General features: G+C 54.3%; 1 non-coding gene across 1 annotated transcript; it reads right to left on the bottom strand.

Moving 5' to 3' along the window:
* Positions 1-366: 366 nt before the first annotated feature.
* On the bottom strand, positions 367-2,205 carry LOC145656636 (18S ribosomal RNA). Its single transcript, XR_014122239.1, has one exon. It is a non-coding gene; the product is annotated as an 18S ribosomal RNA (ribosomal RNA).
* Positions 2,206-12,500: the final 10,295 nt, after the last annotated feature.

The raw sequence follows: 12,500 nt of genomic DNA on the forward strand, positions 1-12,500 counted from the left end.
GACGGACCCGTACGACCCGCTCGACTCGCAGGCGCTTCTCCTGCCGGCAAGGTGAGGGGAAACCGGCCTTCGCCCGACGAGCGGGGACGCCGAGTTTTTTGAACGACGCGTCTCTCGCGCTGGAACCCAGAGAATACCGGGGCCTGCGGGGGGGGGGTGCTGAAGGACGACGCGGAGGAAGAGGCGGAGGACGAGGAAGGGGTGGGAGGGACTAGGCTCCTCCTTTATGCCTTCTGTCCAGCCTGACCTGCAAGCGACCACGTGTAACAGCAACCCCGAAGACCCTTTCGACCCTGGGCCCCGACGCGGGGGGACGGCGAAGTCGAGGGGGTCGGGAGAGGAGGCACGCCGGACAGCGTTACCCGTTAATGATCCTTTCGCAGGTTCACCTACGAAAACCTTGTTACGACTTTTACTTCCTCTAGATAGTCAAGTTTGATCGACTTCTCGGCGCTCCGCCAAGGCCCGCGAGGAGCCCCGGCGGGGCCGATCCGAGGACCTCACTAAACCATCCGATCGGTAGTAGCGACGGGCGGTGTGTACAAAGGGCAGGGACTTAATCAACGCGAGCTTATGACCCGCGCTTACTGGGAATTCCTCGTTCATGGGGAATAATTGCAATCCCCAGTCCCCATCACGAATGGGGTTCAGCGGATTACCCGCACCTCTCGGTGTAGGGTAGGCACACGCTGATCCAACCATTGTGGCGCGCGTGCAGCCCCGGACATCTAAGGGCATCACAGACCTGTTATTGCTCCATCTCGCGTGGCTGAACGCCACTTGTCCCTCTAAGAAGTTTGACGCCGACCGCGGAGGGCCGCGTAACTATTTAGCATGCCGGAGTCTCGTTCGTTATCGGAATTAACCAGACAAATCGCTCCACCAACTAAGAACGGCCATGCACCACCACCCACAGAATCGAGAAAGAGCTATCAATCTGTCAATCCTTTCCGTGTCCGGGCCGGGTGAGGTTTCCCGTGTTGAGTCAAATTAAGCCGCAGGCTCCACTCCTGGTGGTGCCCTTCCGTCAATTCCTTTAAGTTTCAGCTTTGCAACCATACTCCCCCCGGAACCCACAGACTCGTGGTTTCCCTCACGCTGCCCGGCGGGTCATGGGAATAACGCCGCCGGATCGCGGGTCGGCATAGTTTACGGTCGGAACTACGACGGTATCTGATCGTCTTCGAACCTCCGACTTTCGTTCTTGATTAATGAAAACATTCTTGGCAAATGCTTTCGCTTTCGTCCGTCTTGCGCCGGTCCAAGAATTTCACCTCTAGCGGCGCAATACGAATGCCCCCGGCCGTCCCTCTTAATCATGGCCCTGGTTCAGGAAACCCACAAAATAGAACCGGAGTCCTATTCCATTATTCCTAGCTCAGGTATTCAGGCGAGAAGCGGGCCCGCTTTGAACACTCTAATTTTTTCAAAGTAAACGCTCCGAGCCCCGTCCGGACACCCAGCCAAGGGCATCCGGGGGGCACCGGGAGACAGGGTCTGAGACAGGCGGTGGCACGCCTCGCGGCGGACCGCCAGCCCACTCCCGACATCCAACTACGAGCTTTTTAACTGCAGCAACTTTAATATACGCTATTGGAGCTGGAATTACCGCGGCTGCTGGCACCAGACTTGCCCTCCAATGGGTCCTCACCCATGGGTTTAGGATACGCTCATTCCGATTACAGGGCCTCGAAAGAGACCTGTATCGTTATTTTTCGTCACTACCTCCCCGTGTCGGGAATGGGTAATTTGCGCGCCTGCTGCCTTCCTTGGATGTGGTAGCCGTTTCTCAGGCTCCCTCTCCGGAATCGAACCCTGATTCCCCGTTACCCGTGGTCACCATGGTAGCCGACTATGGTACCATCGAAAGTTGATAGGGCAGACATTCGAATGAGACGTCGCCGCCGCGGAGGGCGCGCGATCGGCCCGAGGTTATCTAGAGTCACCAAAGCGGCCGGGGGGCCCGAGCCCCCCGGATGGGTTTTGGGTCTGATAAATGCACGCATCCCCCGAAGGGTCAGCGCTCGTTTGCATGTATTAGCTCTAGAATTACCACAGTTATCCGAGTAACGTGTGGAGCGATCAAAGGAACCATAACTGATTTAATGAGCCATTCGCAGTTTCACTGTACCGGCCGTGTGCACTTAGACCTGCATGGCTTAATCTTTGAGACAAGCATATGTTACTGGCAGGATCAACCAGGTAGTTTGCACCGTGGTCTGGGATGAACCACGAGTGACATCCGCCTCCCCTTCCGGGGGCTAGGAAGCAGCGGGTTGTAAGTGCGTGCGCCGTCAGGTCCAGACGCCATACAGGGCTACCCAGGACAGCTTCCGCGGCCAGTGTAAACGTGCTCGCGCACCGCCCTCTGGCCTTCGGACGCCGACCTCTCACCTTGATGCAAAGCTGTCCCATCCGGTCATGCCCGCACCGTACCCCGTCCACCTCCTCCGGAGGTGCGGACGGCCGACTCCAGGTGCTTTCGGCGTTCCCTCTCTTCACGCCGTTTTGATTTTCGTGGGCCGCTGGTGGGGGGACAAGGGAAAGACCTCGTCGAATTCCCTCCCCCCTAGCCTCGCTCAACCTACGTTTCGTGATGTAACCAAGAAGAGTGATTCGTGGGCCCAGGTAGGTTTGAAGAGGAGGCCAACAAAGCAGGGCACTCCCTTCCTCCCAAACCACAGACACCAGTATAGGACAACTGAGTAGACAGACTGGCCGTCTGAGTCTCCCCCAGAGAGTTCTGGGATGGGTTACAAATAACCCCCACCCCCCATCAGAGGCTTGACCCGCTAGAACCAGGGAGGATCTGTCAAAACCGCTCTCCACATCAGAAGTTCTGGATCAGCCGGGGCTGGTCGGCAGACGTCCACCTAAGGCCGTGGCCTAACCCCGTGTGGGGGGATAGCGCTCGCACCCGTACACGTGGACACCCGCTCGTCAAATGGCTGGCTCCTCACTTACCGTAGGGGGAATGGTTTGCCTACCCCTGGCGGGTCTGGTACTCCACTCTACCAAACAAGGAAGCAACACACCAATAGACCCCTGCAACACCGGGCAGCTTTGGGCAGTGTCACTACACTCCTCCTTGTTCTTCACGTTCCTTCCGTGGTGATTTTTTTTTTTTTTTCGTGGCCATTGCCGTGCATGGCTTCCCCATCGCTTTGCATGCTCTCCATTGCCTCGTGCTGCTTCACCATTGGTCTCACCTGGAGACCGAAGCCGCTCTCCCAGTAACCCGATGGTACCTGGCCAGAAAACCCCGTGCCCGATTTCATCTAGGACAAGGGCCAAACCACAGACCGTGCCCGTCCAGGGTCAACCCCTGGTCGGACAGGCCTGGTGGGTCGATACCATGGATGTGGCAGGCCGACGAGAATCCACTGGTACATTTACAAACACGCCCACCCTGGTGGCATGGCTGTACGACCCATCGTCGAAGCACGCTGCGGCGGACTGAGCCATTGGATCCAGTTGCCTGGGCGTACACTCAGCCCAACAGACGCACTCGGGTCGGGGAGAGCAAAGCAGACTGTGTGCCTGGATGTGCCCACTTCCATAGGGGAATCGGCATGATGGTTCACTTAACCCGAGGAGGGCTCCCCTCGCGGGATAAGCACCCCCCTCGGGGGATGGGGGGGGGGGGGGGGCATCCAGAGCACACCACTTTCCGGTAGGGGACAGGCGTTTGATCATGTGTCCGAGGGAGAGCTCCCCTTGCCGGCCGAACACCCCTCGGACTCCCCTTGGGCTTCCAGAGAACGCCACTGGATGAATTTAGTGCTTGGACCCCATTGATTCTCTTTGCTCTCCCATATACCCGACGGGACCTATTTGCAAAACCCCGTGCCAACCAGACCTCCAGGAAGGGGGCTGGCGGCTAACCATGCCCAGCAGGGTGCACCCTGGTCGGACACTTTGGGAGGGTCGAGAGCCTGGAAGTGCCACCCGGGGGAGTAATTCTGATTTCCGTTTTAATGCACTCAGGGACAGCCCGAGGACCTCTGTAGTGCACCTGAGGCGGACTGAGCCGTCGGGTCCAGGGGTCTGGAGTTCGGAACCTCCAGGGTTCACCTGGCTGTTCTCTTAGCCCGGCAGGGTGCACCCTGGTCGGACGCTTTGGGAGGGTCGAGAGCCTGGATGTGCCACCCCGACGAGTAATGAGTTTTCCCTTCGTATCTCTTCCGGACCAGGTCCGATTCGCACGAAACTCGCTGGGCATGGCCAGGAGCGCCCCCTGCTGCCCACGCCACCGTCCCCGCGCTTCTACTCCCGAGGGCCGAGGAGACAGCGAAGCGTGGGTCGGGTCGCCTGCTTCCAGGGTCTCCCTGGTACTCTCCAGTCTCCCGAGTCCATCGGGTCCGACCTCGTATTTTTAGCCCAGACGGGGAATGAGAAAGGGGCCCCCGACCGCCCGAGGGCGGGCGCTCGCTTCTCAGCCTAGGAACGTCCGATTCCCACGAAACTTTTACGCCAGACGTTCCTGGCAGCGAGCGCGTTCAAAGGTGACCCGCGCTGCTTCTCTCCTCCCAAGGGCCGAAGAGATATTCGTCTTCAAACCCGACCGGCCCTGTGTTTGCCGCCCCGGCGGTTTTAAAAAATCATAGCGTAAAAACGGTGGGTGCGCTTCGCCTGCCGCTTGGACAGCGTTAAACGGCAGCCCCGGCTCTTTCCAAAGGGCCCTCAACCGACTTTCTGCTCCCAAGGAGCCCAGAGATATGAAACCGAAAAATCAAAACCCCGTGCCAACCAGACCTCCAGGAAGGGGGCTGGCGGCTAACCATGCCCGGCAGGGTGCACCCTGGTCGGACGCTTTGGGAGGGTCGAGAGCCTGGATGTGCCACCCCGACGAGTAATGAGTTTTCCCTTCGTATCTCTTCCGGACCAGGTCCGATTCGCACGAAACTCGCTGGGCATGGCCAGGAGCGCCCCCTGCTGCCCACGCCACCGTCCCCGCGCTTCTACTCCCGAGGGCCGAGGAGACAGCGAAGCGTGGGTCGGGTCGCCTGCTTCCAGGGTCTCCCTGGTACTCTCCAGTCTCCCGAGTCCATCGGGTCCGACCTCGTATTTTTAGCCCAGACGGGGAATGAGAAAGGGGCCCCCGACCGCCCGAGGGCGGGCGCTCGCTTCTCAGCCTAGGAACGTCCGATTCCCACGAAACTTTTACGCCAGACGTTCCTGGCAGCGAGCGCGTTCAAAGGTGACCCGCGCTGCTTCTCTCCTCCCAAGGGCCGAAGAGATATTCGTCTTCAAACCCGACCGGCCCTGTGTTTGCCGCCCCGGCGGTTTTAAAAAATCATAGCGTAAAAACGGTGGGTGCGCTTCGCCTGCCGCTTGGACAGCGTTAAACGGCAGCCCCGGCTCTTTCCAAAGGGCCCTCAACCGACTTTCTGCTCCCAAGGAGCCCAGAGATATGAAACCGAAAAATCAAAACCCCGTGCCAACCAGACCTCCAGGAAGGGGGCTGGCGGCTAACCATGCCCGGCAGGGTGCACCCTGGTCGGACGCTTTGGGAGGGTCGAGAGCCTGGATGTGCCACCCCGACGAGTAATGAGTTTTCCCTTCGTATCTCTTCCGGACCAGGTCCGATTCGCACGAAACTCGCTGGGCATGGCCAGGAGCGCCCCCTGCTGCCCACGCCACCGTCCCCGCGCTTCTACTCCCGAGGGCCGAGGAGACAGCGAAGCGTGGGTCGGGTCGCCTGCTTCCAGGGTCTCCCTGGTACTCTCCAGTCTCCCGAGTCCATCGGGTCCGACCTCGTATTTTTAGCCCAGACGGGGAATGAGAAAGGGGCCCCCGACCGCCCGAGGGCGGGCGCTCGCTTCTCAGCCTAGGAACGTCCGATTCCCACGAAACTTTTACGCCAGACGTTCCTGGCAGCGAGCGCGTTCAAAGGTGACCCGCGCTGCTTCTCTCCTCCCAAGGGCCGAAGAGATATTCGTCTTCAAACCCGACCGGCCCTGTGTTTGCCGCCCCGGCGGTTTTAAAAAATCATAGCGTAAAAACGGTGGGTGCGCTTCGCCTGCCGCTTGGACAGCGTTAAACGGCAGCCCCGGCTCTTTCCAAAGGGCCCTCAACCGACTTTCTGCTCCCAAGGAGCCCAGAGATATGAAACCGAAAAATCAAAACCCCGTGCCAACCAGACCTCCAGGAAGGGGGCTGGCGGCTAACCATGCCCGGCAGGGTGCACCCTGGTCGGACGCTTTGGGAGGGTCGAGAGCCTGGATGTGCCACCCCGACGAGTAATGAGTTTTCCCTTCGTATCTCTTCCGGACCAGGTCCGATTCGCACGAAACTCGCTGGGCATGGCCAGGAGCGCCCCCTGCTGCCCACGCCACCGTCCCCGCGCTTCTACTCCCGAGGGCCGAGGAGACAGCGAAGCGTGGGTCGGGTCGCCTGCTTCCAGGGTCTCCCTGGTACTCTCCAGTCTCCCGAGTCCATCGGGTCCGACCTCGTATTTTTAGCCCAGACGGGGAATGAGAAAGGGGCCCCCGACCGCCCGAGGGCGGGCGCTCGCTTCTCAGCCTAGGAACGTCCGATTCCCACGAAACTTTTACGCCAGACGTTCCTGGCAGCGAGCGCGTTCAAAGGTGACCCGCGCTGCTTCTCTCCTCCCAAGGGCCGAAGAGATATTCGTCTTCAAACCCGACCGGCCCTGTGTTTGCCGCCCCGGCGGTTTTAAAAAATCATAGCGTAAAAACGGTGGGTGCGCTTCGCCTGCCGCTTGGACAGCGTTAAACGGCAGCCCCGGCTCTTTCCAAAGGGCCCTCAACCGACTTTCTGCTCCCAAGGAGCCCAGAGATATGAAACCGATAAATCAAAACCCCGTGCCAACCAGACCTCCAGGAAGGGGGCTGGCGGCTAACCATGCCCGGCAGGGTGCACCCTGGTCGGACGCTTTGGGAGGGTCGAGAGCCTGGATGTGCCACCCCGACGAGTAATGAGTTTTCCCTTCGTATCTCTTCCGGACCAGGTCCGATTCGCACGAAACTCGCTGGGCATGGCCAGGAGCGCCCCCTGCTGCCCAGGCCTGGCTCTGGGCCTGGGCACACTTCATTCACTTTGTACCTTTAAATCATACTACTACTACTACTACTACCACCAGAATTCCAGGGCCAAGAGGTCACACAGTCATACACAGCAAAGTAGCTCTGGGCCTGGGCACACTTCAAGAAGTTTGTCCCTTTATATAAGCCTAGAAATAGACTTCCAGGCCCAAGAGTTCAAACACATTCATGCCCAGCAAAGTAGCTCTGGGCCTGGGCACACTTCAATCACTTTGTGCCTTTAAATCATACTACTACTACCAGACTTCCAGGCCCAAGAGGTCAAACACAGTCATGCCCAGCAAAGTAGCTCTGGGCCTGGGCACACTTCATTCACTTTGTGCCTTTAAATCATACTACTACTACCACCAGAATTCCAGGGCCAAGAGGTCACACAGTCATACACAGCAAAGTAGCTCTGGGCCTGGGCACACTTCAAGAAGTTTGACCCTTTATATAAGCCTAGAAATAGACTTCCAGAGCCAAGAGGTCAAACACAGTCATGCACAGCAAAGTAGCTCTGGGCCTGGGCACACTTCAAGCACTTTGTGCCTTTAAATCATACTACTACTACTACTACTACTACTACTACTACTACTACCAGACTTCCAGGCCCAAGAGTTCAAACACATTCATGCCCAGCAAAGTAGCTCTGGGCCTGGGCACACTTCATTCACTTTGTGCCTTTAAATCATACTACTACTACCACCAGACTTCCAGGGCCAAGAGGTCAACCACAGTCATGCACAGCAAAGTAGCTCTGGGCCTGGGCACACTTCAAGATGTTTGACCCTTTATATAAGCCTAGAAATAGACTTCCAGGCCCAAGAGTTCAAACACATTCATGCCCAGCAAAGTAGCTCTGGGCCTGGGCACACTTCAATCACTTTGTGCCTTTAAATCATACTACTACTACCACCAGACTTCCAGGCCCAAGAGGTCAAACACAGTCATGCCCAGCAAAGTAGCTCTGGGCCTGGGCACACTTCAATCACTTTGTGCCTTTAAATCATACTACTACTACCACCAGACTTCCAGGCCCTGGAGGTCACACCTTCATGCCTAGCAAGGTTGCTTTACACCTGCGCACACTTCAGACCGTTTCACTCTTTTAATCCTTCAAAGTACCACATTTCCAGACCCAAGAGGTCACAGAATCATGCCCAGCAAAGTAGCTCTGGGCCTGGGCACACTTCAATCACTTTGTGCCTTTAAATCATACTACTACTACCAGACTTCCAGGCCCCAGAGGTCAAACACAGTCATGCCCAGCAAAGTAGCTCTGGGCCTGGGCACACTTCAAGAAGTTTGACCCTTTATATAAGCCTAGAAATAGACTTCCAGAGCCAAGAGGTCAAACACAGTCATGCACAGCAAAGTAGCTCTGGGCCTGGGCACACTTCATTCACTTTGTACCTTTAAATCATACTACTACTACCAGACTTCCAGGCCCAAGAGTTCAAACACATTCATGCCCAGCAAAGTAGCTCTGGGCCTGGGCACACTTCAATCACTTTGTGTCTTTAAATCATACTACTACTACCAGACTTCCAGGCCCCAGAGGTCAAACACAGTCATGCCCAGCAAAGTAGCTCTGGGCCTGGGCACACTTCAAGAAGTTTGACCCTTTATATAAGCCTAGAAATAGACTTTCAGGCCCAAGAGGTCAAACACAGTCATGCCCAGCAAAGTAGCTGTGGGCCTGGGCACACTTCATTCACTTTGTACCTTTAAATCATACTACTACTACTACTACTACTACTACTACTACTACTACTACTACTACCAGACTTCCAGGCCCAAGAGGTCAAACACAGTCATGCCCAGCAAAGTAGCTCTGGGCCTGGGCACACTTCAAGAAGTTTGACCCTTTATATAAGCCTAGAAATAGACTTCCAGGCCCAAGAGTTCAAACACATTCATGCCCAGCAAAGTAGCTCTGGGCCTGGGCACACTTCAATCACTTTGTGCCTTTAAATCATACTACTACTACCAGACTTCCAGGCCCCAGAGGTCAAACACAGTCATGCCCAGCAAAGTAGCTCTGGGCCTGGGCACACTTCAAGAAGTTTGACCCTTTATATAAGCCTAGAAATAGACTTCCAGAGCCAAGAGGTCAAACACAGTCATGCCCAGCAAAGTAGCTCTGGGCCTGGGCACACTTCAATCACTTTGTGCCTTTAAATCATACTACTACTACCACCAGACTTCCAGGCCCAAGAGGTCAAACACAGTCATGCCCAGCAAAGTAGCTCTGGGCCTGGGCACACTTCAATCACTTTGTGCCTTTAAATCATACTACTACTACCACCAGACTTCCAGGCCCTGGAGGTCACACCTTCATGCCTAGCAAGGTTGCTTTACACCTGCGCACACTTCAGACCGTTTCACTCTTTTAATCCTTCAAAGTACCACATTTCCAGACCCAAGAGGTCACAGAATCATGCCCAGCAAAGTAGCTCTGGGCCTGGGCACACTTCAATCACTTTGTGCCTTTAAATCATACTACTACTACCAGACTTCCAGGCCCCAGAGGTCAAACACAGTCATGCCCAGCAAAGTAGCTCTGGGCCTGGGCACACTTCAAGAAGTTTGACCCTTTATATAAGCCTAGAAATAGACTTCCAGAGCCAAGAGGTCAAACACAGTCATGCACAGCAAAGTAGCTCTGGGCCTGGGCACACTTCATTCACTTTGTACCTTTAAATCATACTACTACTACCAGACTTCCAGGCCCAAGAGTTCAAACACATTCATGCCCAGCAAAGTAGCTCTGGGCCTGGGCACACTTCAATCACTTTGTGTCTTTAAATCATACTACTACTACCAGACTTCCAGGCCCCAGAGGTCAAACACAGTCATGCCCAGCAAAGTAGCTCTGGGCCTGGGCACACTTCAAGAAGTTTGACCCTTTATATAAGCCTAGAAATAGACTTTCAGGCCCAAGAGGTCAAACACAGTCATGCCCAGCAAAGTAGCTGTGGGCCTGGGCACACTTCATTCACTTTGTACCTTTAAATCATACTACTACTACTACTACTACTACTACTACTACTACTACTACTACTACTACCAGACTTCCAGGCCCAAGAGGTCAAACACAGTCATGCCCAGCAAAGTAGCTCTGGGCCTGGGCACACTTCAAGAAGTTTGACCCTTTATATAAGCCTAGAAATAGACTTCCAGGCCCAAGAGTTCAAACACATTCATGCCCAGCAAAGTAGCTCTGGGCCTGGGCACACTTCAATCACTTTGTGCCTTTAAATCATACTACTACTACCAGACTTCCAGGCCCCAGAGGTCAAACACAGTCATGCCCAGCAAAGTAGCTCTGGGCCTGGGCACACTTCAAGAAGTTTGACCCTTTATATAAGCCTAGAAATAGACTTCCAGAGCCAAGAGGTCAAACACAGTCATGCCCAGCAAAGTAGCTCTGGGCCTGGGCACACTTCAATCACTTTGTGCCTTTAAATCATACTACTACTACCACCAGACTTCCAGGCCCAAGAGGTCAAACACAGTCATGCCCAGCAAAGTAGCTCTGGGCCTGGGCACACTTCAATCACTTTGTGCCTTTAAATCATACTACTACTACCACCAGACTTCCAGGCCCTGGAGGTCACACCTTCATGCCTAGCAAGGTTGCTTTACACCTGCGCACACTTCAGACCGTTTCACTCTTTTAATCCTTCAAAGTACCACATTTCCAGACCCAAGAGGTCACAGAATCATGCCCAGCAAAGTAGCTCTGGGCCTGGGCACACTTCAATCACTTTGTGCCTTTAAATCATACTACTACTACCAGACTTCCAGGCCCCAGAGGTCAAACACAGTCATGCCCAGCAAAGTAGCTCTGGGCCTGGGCACACTTCAAGAAGTTTGACCCTTTATATAAGCCTAGAAATAGACTTCCAGAGCCAAGAGGTCAAACACAGTCATGCACAGCAAAGTAGCTCTGGGCCTGGGCACACTTCATTCACTTTGTACCTTTAAATCATACTACTACTACCAGACTTCCAGGCCCAAGAGTTCAAACACATTCATGCCCAGCAAAGTAGCTCTGGGCCTGGGCACACTTCAATCACTTTGTGTCTTTAAATCATACTACTACTACCAGACTTCCAGGCCCCAGAGGTCAAACACAGTCATGCCCAGCAAAGTAGCTCTGGGCCTGGGCACACTTCAAGAAGTTTGACCCTTTATATAAGCCTAGAAATAGACTTTCAGGCCCAAGAGGTCAAACACAGTCATGCCCAGCAAAGTAGCTGTGGGCCTGGGCACACTTCATTCACTTTGTACCTTTAAATCATACTACTACTACTACTACTACTACTACTACTACTACTACTACTACTACCAGACTTCCAGGCCCAAGAGGTCAAACACAGTCATGCCCAGCAAAGTAGCTCTGGGCCTGGGCACACTTCAAGAAGTTTGACCCTTTATATAAGCCTAGAAATAGACTTCCAGGCCCAAGAGTTCAAACACATTCATGCCCAGCAAAGTAGCTCTGGGCCTGGGCACACTTCAATCACTTTGTGCCTTTAAATCATACTACTACTACCAGACTTCCAGGCCCCAGAGGTCAAACACAGTCATGCCCAGCAAAGTAGCTCTGGGCCTGGGCACACTTCAAGAAGTTTGACCCTTTATATAAGCCTAGAAATAGACTTCCAGAGCCAAGAGGTCAAACACAGTCATGCCCAGCAAAGTAGCTCTGGGCCTGGGCACACTTCATTCACTTTGTACCTTTAAATCATACTACTACTACCAGACTTCCAGGCCCAAGACGTCAAACACAGTCATGCCCAGCAAAGTAGCTCTGGGCCTGGGCACACTTCATTCACTTTGTACCTTTAAATCATACTACTACTACTACTACTACTACTACTACTACTACTACTACCAGACTTCCAGGCCCAAGAGGTCAAACACAGTCATGCCCAGCAAAGTAGCTCTGGGCCTGGGCACACTTCAATCACTTTGTGCCTTTAAATCATACTACTACTACCAGACTTCCAGGCCCCAGAGGTCAAACACAGTCATGCCCAGCAAAGTAGCTCTGGGCCTGGGCACACTTCAAGAAGTTTGACCCTTTATATAAGCCTAGAAATAGACTTCCAGAGCCAAGAGGTCAAACACAGTCATGCCCAGCAAAGTAGCTCTGGGCCTGGGCACACTTCATTCACTTTGTACCTTTAAATCATACTACTACTACTACTACTACTACTACTACTACTACTACTACTACTACCAGACTTCCAGGCCCAAGAGTTCAAACACATTCATGCCCAGCAAAGTAGCTCTGGGCCTGGGCACACTTCAATCACTTTGTGCCTTTAAATCATACTACTACTACCACCAGACTTCCAGGCCCAAGAGGTCAAACACAGTCATGCCCAGCAAAGTAGCTCTGGGCCTGGGCACACTTCAATCACTTTGTGCCTTTAAATC

The sequence above is a fragment of the Electrophorus electricus genome, unplaced genomic scaffold, assembly GCF_041902795.1.
Source record: "Electrophorus electricus isolate QZ-2024a unplaced genomic scaffold, ASM4190279v1 Scaffold84, whole genome shotgun sequence".
NCBI classification, from domain to species: domain Eukaryota; kingdom Metazoa; phylum Chordata; class Actinopteri; order Gymnotiformes; family Gymnotidae; genus Electrophorus; species Electrophorus electricus.